This window comes from Ascaphus truei, unplaced genomic scaffold (assembly GCF_040206685.1).
Source record: "Ascaphus truei isolate aAscTru1 unplaced genomic scaffold, aAscTru1.hap1 HAP1_SCAFFOLD_338, whole genome shotgun sequence".
Lineage (NCBI taxonomy): Eukaryota > Metazoa > Chordata > Amphibia > Anura > Ascaphidae > Ascaphus > Ascaphus truei.
Window position 1 is genome coordinate 99,465 of NW_027456377.1, and position 11,520 is coordinate 110,984.

General features: G+C 51.1%; 1 long non-coding RNA gene across 1 annotated transcript in view; it reads right to left on the minus strand.

Annotated features, from left to right (window-relative positions):
• LOC142483585 (uncharacterized) overlaps positions 1–10,901 on the minus strand; it is a 30,998-nt gene extending 20,097 nt beyond the window's left edge. Inside the window, exon 1 of the long non-coding RNA XR_012797391.1 lies at positions 10,812–10,901. This is a non-coding gene — a long non-coding RNA (uncharacterized LOC142483585). The remainder of the gene's footprint in view (positions 1–10,811) is intronic.
• Between the last annotated feature and the right edge of the window lie 619 nt (positions 10,902–11,520).

Sequence of the window (11,520 nt, forward strand, 5' to 3'; positions counted from 1 at the left end):
CTATAACCAAAACATCATACAAAGATAAGAACCATATACTTCAAGATTCTTTCATTTTAAAACAAAAACCCTTTCTCTATTCTCAAGTGATGCGATCATATGTTTTAATTCTTTCTCCATACGTTCCAAACCTCTCTTACTTTCCTCTAACTGGAATCCAGACATCACACTTTTTTCATACCCGTCCCTTGCCTCTTTCACATCCCAATATCTCCGCCCAAATCCCCTCGCAAGTTGATTGTGCAAAACCTCTTCCTTTGTAAGCCCTACTTCATCCTTTCCCGTTGAACATGCCATATGGGTTTTTAAGTTCTTCACCTCCTCTGATCATTTCACAGTACCGTTTCAAAAAAGTCACAATCTCCTCTTTCCTTGCATACGGATTGTACATGTGAAGTACAAGTGGTCTCTCCTCCAGCATAAAACTTGGAATTACCTTGATGCCATGTAAGATCGGGTCACCAGACTTCTCCTTGCACTTTTCAAAAGTGCACCAAACATCCGCTTCTTGATGACAGGTCAGGTCATAAATCCCCTGTGCAGGGAAATCCTGAAGGCAGAAGATCCTCTCAGTGTCCAGACCGATCAATTGCTTCAGCACCTTCTCCACTATCCACAGCAGGTTCACTCGACTTCTCTCGGTCTCCTCGATCAGGAACCGAATGGAATTGCGCATTCCAGCTTGTGACGTCATCTCTGCTCTCTCAAGCTCAGGTGCGGCACCCCAAAAGCAGCAAGGGACTTTAGCCAGTAAAGGCGATGTCCCAGGGCAAAGGTGCCGGCCCCTCACTTCCGCATCCGCTCGCTCAGAACCGCTCGCTCAGGATCACTCCTCTTAGCTCGAGATGGCGTGCCCCCCCAAAAGCAGCAGGAGTCTTTAGTCCCCGAAGGGACGATGACTCAAGGCCAAGGGGACACAGGCTCAGCTACACAGCTGTTTCGACCTTAATGGGTCTCATCAGTGTGGGGTTGGTCTTAATGGCAAAGCAGGTTTGAGACTAGACTAGGTAATCACCACTACTATTAAGGTTATGGTGGGTAAAAAAGTGACAAAAACCCTCCACAGTAAAGCATAAAGCAACTGTAAATATTACTGTATGTTCATTTGCATGTAAAGGTAATCCCAAGTTTTATGCTGGAGAGACCACTTGTACTTCACATGTACACTCCGTATGCAAGGAAAGAGGAGATTGTGTGTTTTTTGAAACGGTATTGTGAAATGATTAGAGGTGAAGAACTAAAAAATCCGTATGGCATGTTCAACGGGAAGAGACGTTTCTGGGTACGGTTCAGACGGGATCCATCATGTGTGGGAGGAGTGACACACCCACCGGCCATGTTCAATAGTAGAGGAGACAGAGGATTTTTGTTTTACCCGGGACAGCCTCTATATTGCAGGCATTGCCACACTTATGGACATACAAAGGAGGGTTGCACGAAAACGGGAATTGTGTGCCGTAATTGCGGGGAAGAGGGACATACTGCAGCCAACTGTGGTGTCCCTAAGAGATGCCATCTTTGCGGAGAGGAAGGACACTTGGCACGGCAGTGCACTAAAAGGACATATGCCCAGACAGCTAAAGGGGACAGTGTGCTAGAAGAAGAGGAAGAGACAGTTGAGGGTCAGGGAATTTTTGAGATGGAGAGTTCCCAAGAGGGAGGGCTTGATCCGGCTGTAACAGCAATGTATGAGGAGGATTTAAGAAGAGAAGAAATGCTAGCAAGTGGCCCAATAGAGGGTTTGGCGGGTTCTATAAGTGATATCGTGGAGAAAAAAGAGGAAGATTTCTTCCTGGACTCCTTGGCCCAGAAACTGGAGGTGGGGGGAGGGGAGGAGACGGGAACAGTGCATCAGAAAGATGCGGGGGAGGGGGAAATACGGTCATTGAGTGTGGTGGAACCTAGCTGGGCAGAAAGTATGGAGTTTCAAGATGCACAGAGGGGGAGGGAAGGTCCCCAAGATGTCTTGGAGGAGGAAATGGAAATAGGAGGGAAAAAAGCTCAAAAGCGTAAAAATCTGCAAGGGATAGAAACAAAGGAAGATAAGGATAGCCAGAGTAAAGGGGAGCCTAGAGAGGAAGGTGTAGAGGGTAAAGTTGTAAAAGTATCAGGGAAAGTAACCCTAAAAGTGAAGATGGAACATTTTGAAGACGCAGTGGGAGATGTTCTGTTTTGGGTTGGTATTTTTCGGAAGCAGCATGGGGGGAGTAGTGAGGAACAGATAATAGAAAGATTAGAAAAACTGATGTACCAAAGAAAACAGCTGACAAAAGAGCAGTATGAAGAATTAAAAAAGGAGCATGTACAGTGGGTTAAAATAAAAGAGGCTAGGGGAGAGGTGAGAGAGAAGGATAAGTGAGGGCAATAGCTCGTCCTCACAAAGCCAGATAAGCGTGGAGGGAACTAAAATACAGAGAAGTGTAAGTGCAGTAAGTGGGAATGAAAGTGATGGAAAGGCAGGCCAACAGAGTGGGGGTGAAGGGGGAGAGATTAGGGAAAGTAAAGGTGGAAAAGGAGAAAAGGCAGGCCTTAGTGGAAGAACAAAAGTAAGTTATGAAAGCGAGAGAGAAAGGAAGGCGAGGGAGTGGCATGTAAAAGAGGTGATAAATAATATAAATAAAGAGGCAGGTGACTTAGGGTTAAATGTTTCAAAAACGGAATGGCTGAAAGTACAGTTCCCAAAAGCAGAGGTGTCTAAAGAGGAAGTAAGAAAATTAGGAATACAATGTAGTACGTATCATATCCGTGAGGCGTTAGAGAAATTGCTGGGACACGTGAAGTAATTAGATGCAATGTTAAATGTCCTGTGGAAAGTACGAAAAGTCGCTTGTAGAAATGGGAAGTAACCATATTTTTTTGTATTGAGTGTGTTTGGTAGTAGATGCACAGATGATGCCTTGGAATGTGTTGTTTTGTTTGGCTTTTTAGAATGGTTTTGTGCCTTTGGGTTGGTTTTTGTCTTGGCAATATAAGGATTGTATAGTGATGTTTTCGGTTTATTATTTTCTGTAAAATGATACTAAATGGTTGTTAATATGTGAACCGTAAAAAAAAAAAAAAAAATGTCTGTGAGTGGGTTTAATGGCTTTGCATCTCATCCCAGCCTCTGTCTAAAAGCTGTGTTTAAAACAGCATGCATTGGCTTGAGGATTGGCTTGTGTAATACGAGCTTGAGACAAAAGGTGGCACTGAGTGCTCATTTGCATGTCATTTCCCAGAATCCCTTGCTGCAGTGGAAGCGCTGTATGCTGGGTGACAATGGGGAAAGACAGGGTTGCAGACCTGTCTAAGACATGCAAATGAACATACAGTAATATTTACAGTTGCTATATATATATACATATATGTACCCCTCAGTTTTATACAGTCATGGTGTTCATCATGTGTGGGACGCAGAGCCCAGAACCTAATGTCATGTTAGCATCAGAAAGTCACAGTAATAACTCAGCACTCACCCATGTAACACCTTCTCTGGTAGCTCTCTGTCTGTGTCTCTATCTACCTTTCTGTCTCCTGCATGACCAGGGAGGCTGCGAGGGACCCCCTCCCCCTCCGAACCGGTACCCACATATAACAGACGAGTAATGACAGACTCAGTTTGGAGGTATAAAAGGCCGCGGCTTTGTTTATTAACAATCATAATACTGGAGTAAGCGCTAGTCCAAGCCAGAGTGGGGTCAGGGGGTCAGCCAGGCCTTGGCCTTCTGCCCCCGTACCCGGCCGACCCCTAAAGAGCCGGCCGTTGTCGCGAGTGGGTTCCCGGGTGTCACGTTAGCTTGACCCCGCCCCATTGGTCCTACCCCCGGGCGACGCCCGCCCCGAGCCCATCTGGCAAGGACAAGCACTTACCCCCGAACTGCCGCCGCGACAGTGGCAAAATGACCAACTGGAGCCTCCTGAAGGAACTTCAGTCCTTTGTTTCTCGGGAGGTCATCGGACACTGCCCTGTAAAATATGATGGTACATGTTACAGCTTACAGGTAGTACAGACAGCTTATCACCAAGGGAATTGAAAATACTCCACGGAGTGGCCGGGTGCAAGCGTCTGCCCCCGACTGTCTTGCTAATGGGGTGGGTGGGTGGGAACTTCGCAGCAGACCGGGAGCAGAATGGAAGATTCAGCTCCCGGCTGCCTCTTTTGTACTGCCCTAGGCCTGTCCCCCCCCCCCCCCAGGGGGGGGCCGCGACGGCGGCCCAGAGATCCCAGCGAGGTGAGGGGGGAGGGGGGCTTGCCCCCTTGTCATGGGCTTCCCTCGCCTAATTGGCTGGAGGGATTGCTTGACCAGGGAGGCTGCGAGGGACCCCCTCCCACTTGGAAATAGTACCCACATATAACAGACAAGTAATGACAGACTCAGTTTGGAGGTATAAAAGGCCGCGGCTTTGTTTATTAACAATCATAATACTGGAGTAAGCGCTAGTCCAAGCCAGAGTGGGGTCAGAGGTTCAGCCAGGCCTTGGCCTGCTGCCCCCGTACCCGGCCGACCCCTAAAGAGCCGGCCGTTGTCGCGAGTGGGTTCCCGGGTGTCACGTTAGCTTGACCCCGCCCAATCGCTCCTACCCCCGGGCGACGCCCGCCCCGAGCCCATCTGGCAAGGACAAGCACTTACCCCCGAACAGCCGCCACTCACGGCTCTATTTAAACCTCCTTAAATTAGACCGTGCCGCCAACCCCGCAAGGACCCTCTCCAGCCCCTCCTGCAAATCGTTATTGAACAAGTCCGCCCCTATCTCGGATAAGTGTGTGCCGTCGGCCCGGAACAGGCCGGTTGACTTGTAGTCAAACTCGTGATGGGTGATCTGCCATCCCCCACACTGCATCACAAACTTCCCCACCATCTTGTTCAGTTTGACCCGCGGTCGGTCGATAGCCCCTCCACACTCTCCTGCACAATATGTCCGACCAAACGATCTGTACTTCTGGCCAACTGGTGAGTATGAGGGCCAGGTCGTGTTTTATTGAATTAACCAGCTTGAAGTAGCGTCGAGCGGCCAGGTCGTTGCCCCCGACGTGGAGGAGCAAGATCTGCGGCGCCCTCCTATCCCTGCCCATCACCATTAGCCGCGGGAGCAACTGAGCCCACCGCAGCCCCCAACCTCCCCCCCATACCACATTTGCCTCCTCCGTTCGCAACCCGAGGTTAGCCCCGCATGGGCGTTTGACAGCCCGCTTCTCTGCCCAGTGTATAAGCGAGTCTCCGATTATCCAAGTGGGTGCGGCGTCTGTGAAGGTATAAAGAGGATGAGGGGGTTTATCCAAGCACGCTAAATCCCAGATAATGCGGGCCTGATATAGGACCGGTATCTGTTAGACTTCCATCGCCCTATCTTTTGTATCGCAGCTACTGACAGCCCCGCGCGTGATGCCTCCGTTGCCGCCCCAATCCGGAACGAATGTGTCCCGTATTGTGCCTCTTCGAGGCCCTGGTGTCTTAGGCACATGCGGAAAACCCGCATGTACTGGAATCTAGATAACGGTACCCCGTCTGCGTGAAGGAGCAGGGGACCCTGACCGTCTGGCCTGCATGCCAAGTATTCCCTGAGCGTGCTCACTGGGCAAAATTTAGTCCCTGGTAGCCCTAGCAAAGATATCCACGCTCCCCTCCCCCGCTGGTCTGTTTTTGACCTTTTCACGTGTAGTTTTACCCACCCTTCCCCTAAGACTATGTCCTCAAACTGCATCCCTCCCTCGCCCTTGCGCGACGCGCACACCAACTCCCCAGCTCGCAGTGCTGCGAAGAAAGCCAATGCAAACGTCAGCCGGAAAAGTTTCGCCTCGAACCCCGATAGGCACACTCTGTCTGTGGCCTGCATTAAACCTTCTAATATCGCTGGTGTCACTGGCCGTCTGCTGTCATTTGTCGCCGTCCCCTTTGTTAACCCCGCTAGGACCCTTTTGATGATAAATGCCTTCGTTGGGTCCCCCTTGCCCTCTAGCTGCAAAAAGAAGGAGACCCCTGTCACTTTTTTCCCTATGGATCCTCCCGCTAAACCCCTTGCCCTTAAGTTTAGGACAAATGATAGCAAGGTCCCGAATCCCAATACGTCGAGACCCAATTCCCCTGCCAGACTTTGATAATCGCGCCACGCTGCCGAATAGGCCCGCCACGTACCCGGAGCCAGCGATGATCGTACCAACGAGGTCACTGGGTCGTCGCCAGCACCCAAAGGTCTGCAGGGCATGGACTGCCGATTAGGTCCGCCCCGGGGGCCAGTCTCCGAAACAGCGCCATCTGTAACCGGGATAAGGCATCAGCAATGTTATTCGCCACCTCCGGGACATGTCGAGCCTTGAACGCTATGTTCAATTGCAAGCATGCCAGTACGAAACAGCGCAGAAGGGACAGCACCGGCGGGGAGCGTGAGCCGAAATTGTTCACGGCTTCCACTATACCCATGTTGTCTGTCCAAAAAATTACTTGCTTATTCGCGAATAAGTGACCCCACAGGCGCACTGCGACGAGCAAGGGAAATAGTTCCAAGAACGCCAAGTTCTTAATGAGCGGCGTCCCCCGCCAGTGGGGAGGCCACCGCTCCGCGCACCATGCCCCACCAAGTAGGCCCCAAAACCGACTGACCTTGAGGCGTCTGTAAACAACTGCAACTCTGTGTTGTTGGATGGGGGACCTCGCCACAAGGTTCTGCCGTTATAATCCTTTAAAAAACGCAGCCACACCGTCAAGTCCTTTCGGATTTCGGCGGTGATGCGGATGAAGTGGTTGGGTCGTCTCACCCCGACCGTTGCTGCGGAGAGGCGCCTGGCGAAAACCCTCCCAGCCGGCATTACGCGCGCAGCAAATACTAAGTGGCCTAGCAGCGCCTGGAAGTGCCTCAATGATGTTTTCTTGAGAGCTATGAATTCGCGGAGAAGCCTGCTTAGGGCGACCAGCTTCTCCGGAGGGAGCCTGTACTCCATCGCCTCAGAGTCGATATCTATGCCCAAAAACGTAAGAGTGGTTGTTGGCCGCACCGTCTTCTCGTCGGCCAAAGGAACGCCGAACTCACGCGCCAGGGCTGAAAATTCGAACAGCCACCTAGCGCATAAGTCCGAACCCCTGGGGCCAACAAAAAGGAAGTCGTCCAAGTAGTGCATGACCCCCGCTGCCTGCACCCTCTTCCGGGCCACCCATTCTAGGAAGGTGCTAAATGTCTCGAAATAAAAACAAGAAAGCGCACATCCCATTGGTAAGCATAAGTCTATGTAGTACTGACCTTCGAGCATGCAGCCTAGCAAATGAAAGCACTCGGGGTGGACTGGCAAGTGTCTGAAGGCCGATTTGATGTCAGCTTTTGACATTAGAGCCCCTTCTCCCATCCTTTCCACCAGCGCTGCGGCTTGATCGAAGTTCGCGTAAGACACCGAACACAACTCCCTGTCAATGCCGTCGTTTACCGACGACCCCTCGGGGTAGGATAGGTGTTGTATCAACCTATACTCCCCAGCCTCTTTTTTTGGGGACCACTCCCAATGGGGAAATCCTGAGATTAGGCAAGGGAGGGGACTCGAAGGGGCCAGCCATCCTTCCCAATTGGACTTCCTTCCAGACCTTTTCCCTAGCTACGTCACCGTGTGTCCTGACCAATTTCAAGTTCCGACTAAACTCAGATCCCGCTTGATATTCAAACGGGATCCTAAACCCCTCCTTAAACCCAGCTAAGAGTAGCTGGGCTGCTTCCCTATTGGGATACCTTGCTAGCCACGGTGCCAAATTGGCGACGATTATTGGTGTCGCTGCCCTCGCGTCCAAACTTCCGCCCTTCGCTCCTCCCCCTGCGACCGCCCTTCTTAAAACACTTTGCCTGGGCGTGGCGGCCGCCGCAAAAGGAGCAGATGTGTTGGAAACGGCAGTTGTCGTACGTGCAGTTGGACTGGTTAAACGGCCAACAGACGCCCGAGTTGGTGCGCAGCGACTGGCTAGTCCCTGGTACGTTATTCCGCCATGTCCCCCTACCTCCGGTGCCGCACCCTTGAAAGGAATCTGCCCCGCCCCCAGACACAAACTGCAGATACAGGTTGACGTCCTTGACGTTCCATGGTATCACCACCTCTTGGGCCTTTATTGATTGCCTAAAGCACTGGTCATATGTCCACCAACCCGTTCCCCCGTAAGCGTGGTGTGCTTCCTCGATCATGTCGTGATACGTAAAGAGCGAGGCGCACGCCTGGGGATCCTTCTCCCCAATTACTCCAGCCAGGATAACAAATGCCTTCGACCAATTGCGAAAGGTGTGTGGGAAAAGCCTCTTTTCCACATCCACCTTCTTCGCTTCCCCCGTCTTTGAGGACGCGGCCAACGCCTCCCTGTAGCCTGGTAGCAGAGATAATATATCTACGTACTCCCCGGCCCATATCTTGTCCTTCACCTCTTTCAGCAAGTGCAAGCCCACTGAGCTAGGTCTGGATGTATAAGAGACCTTATATGCCGCATCGGGCATCCTCTTATCCTTGGCTAGCTCCTCTGAGGCGGGTGCCGCCTGAGGGAGGGGGAGCATGGAGGATGGTGAGTCCACTAGCCCGGCCTGCCCACCGGCCCCTAGAGGTGTGTTGTTAACCGCCTGCGGGGGAACCGCGGCCACTGCCGCTGCTGGAACTACAGGTGTCGCTACCGCTGGCGCCGCCCCCAATGCTGGCGCTACGACTGTCGCTATAGCTGGAGCTATCGCCGCTGCTGATGCGATTAGCGTTGCTAGAACTGGCGCTGCGCTTATCGCTGGTGTCACTACTGCTGGTGACTCTGCCGGTGCATGAGCATCAACAGCTGCCTCTGGAAGCAGCCTTCTTCCTTGCTTCGCGCGTCAGCCTGCAGTTGTATGATTTTGTCTACGAAGTACATTCTGATTGATGCGCTATGTGTCGCGGGAGTGTGATTTCAATTTGCGTGATTTAACTATGTGTTCCGTCTACTGGGTTTTTCTGTGAGTATGGGAAGTATCGAGGGTCGACGGAGGCGGATCCGATCCGGATGAAAACTGAATTGCTACTCGCACGAGGTACCGAAACTGACTGAAAGAAACATGAATTGATATGTTATCATCGATACATGGGACCTCCTGCTAACCGAAGAAGGGGCGTTAGGCCTGCTATTTGCAACCGCCCCTTTACCCCCTTCCCGCATGCATATTTGCTATACCAGCATAGTTTCCTGATCGTGCCCAGTCAGGGAGTGGGATTACCCGCACCATCCCTGGCCATGCGCTGAACAGGAAGTGGGATTACCCACACCAAACCAGAGGCATGCGGCCCTGTGCTGAACAGGGAGTGGGGGGTTACCCGTCCATAGCAGGGCCATGTGCTGAACAGGAAGTGGGGTTACCCATACAATAGCAGGGCCGTATATTAAACAGGAAATGGGATTACCCATACGATAGAGGGAGCCAAGTGCTGAACAGGAAGAGGGATTACCCATGCCCTACCAGGGCCTGCGCTGAACAGGAAGTGAAATTAACCCCTACACGCGTTATACCTCTGCCTGCAGCATAACGCACCGTATACCCCACGTCGTCCTGAATGTAGCATGTAACGCTGGACCAATACAGCACATGACCCCCAAAGGCAGTATATACACACACCATATGCTCCACGCAATGGCCCGAAGCCAAGCATGCAGCATATACGCCATATAATCCAAACCCGTCATGTAACCGCGCATGTGGTCTATAAACATTATATTCAGAACCCAGCACGTAACCATGATTGCAGTGTATACCATATAATCCAAATACAGCACGCCACCACCACTGCGGTACCGTATACACCCCTGTAACCCAAATACCGCACATTATAACACTGACTGTAGCATATATACCCGTTATAATCCAATACGGCGCGTAACCTTGAATGCAGTATATCCACTATACCCGCCATGTAACCCACTTAAAGCACATTATAACACTGAATGCAGCATATATACACCTTATACTCCACATGCCGCACGTAACCGTGAATGCAGTATATACTCTATAAACGACCTTATAACCCTGAATGCAGCATATATACACTTTATAATCCACATACAGCACTTACCCTGAATGCGGTATATACACTATGTACGCCATGTAACCCAATTACAGCACATTACAACACTGAATGCAGCATAAATACATAGGGTGACCAGATTTCGAAAATGAAAAACCAGGACACCTTAAAAAATAATTTATTAAACAAATGACATCACATGACACCCCCGGTTGCCATGACAACAAGACACTCTGATGCCCCTGCAGTGTTAGTGTGTATAGAGGTGGGGGTTTTGCTTGGGCCCTTCAACTCTTACAGCCAGGGCATTATTGGCCAGGAATGGCCAGTTCGGAGGGGATTACTACTTCAAAATGTGTTTGATTCGTAACAACATCAAAAAACTCTAATACCAATAACTAACAACCACAGACAATGATAATCTAAACCAGGGGGGCGCAAACTTTTTTCCCTGCGCCCCCCTGATGGCTGTCCCCTCGCTCCCGCGCCCCCCCCAACCCCAACTTACCCGCGCTCCGGCGTAATGACGTCACGTTGCCATAGCAACGTGACGTCACATGACCTCGCAGCGTCATTTTGACGCCGCGTTGCCATGGCGCCGTAGGGAGGAAGCCGCCGGAGCCACGGTAAGTTAGGTTTACAGAGGCCCTGCAGCTCCCCCGGCACTTAATTTAAGTGCCTTCGGGAAGCGCGCGGGGCCTCTGTAAACCCCGCGCCCCCCGTCGGCAGTGTCGCGCCCCCCCTGGGGGTCGCGCCCCACAGTTTGCGCACCGCTGATCTAAACCATCAAATAAAATGTCTACGGCCCTTGTTCAAGCATGTTTGCGGTACTTACCAGATAAATCAGTGCCTGCAATCCACGACTGTATCCGCCTCTCCGAGTGTCTGAAAGCAATCCAGCGTTCCTGGTGTGTGGCTGAAGAGGTGAGGTACTCCCTCCTCTGAAACGGAAAAGAAGAGCAAAAAATAGAGTTGGAACATACCTATCATACAGGGATGAGAGAGAGAGACAGAGAATGAGAGAGAGACAGAGAATGAGAGAGAGACAGAGAATGAGAGAGAGAGACAGAGAATGAGAGACACAGAGAGAGAGAGAGAGACACAAAAGTAATGTACTGTATAACAATTATATCGTACCCCCTAGTATTCGTGTAATCATTGTCCTACACCCCCTATAACTCACGCTTTGGCAATACTGAAATGTTCTTTTGACATGCCAATCAAGCTGATTTGATTTGAGAGACAGAGACACAGAGACACAGAGAGAGACAGAGATACAGAGACACACACAGAGACACACAGAGAGAGACAGAGATACAGAGACACACACAGAGACACACAGAGAGAAACAGAGACACACAGAGAGAGACAGAGACACAGAGAGAGACACAGAGACACACACAGAGACACAGAGACACACAGAGAGAGACAGAGACACACAGAGAGAGACAGAGACCCAGAGAGAGAGAGAGAGAGACACAGAGAGAGAGAGAGAGACACAGAGACACACAGAGAGACACAGAGACACACAGAGAGAGACAGAG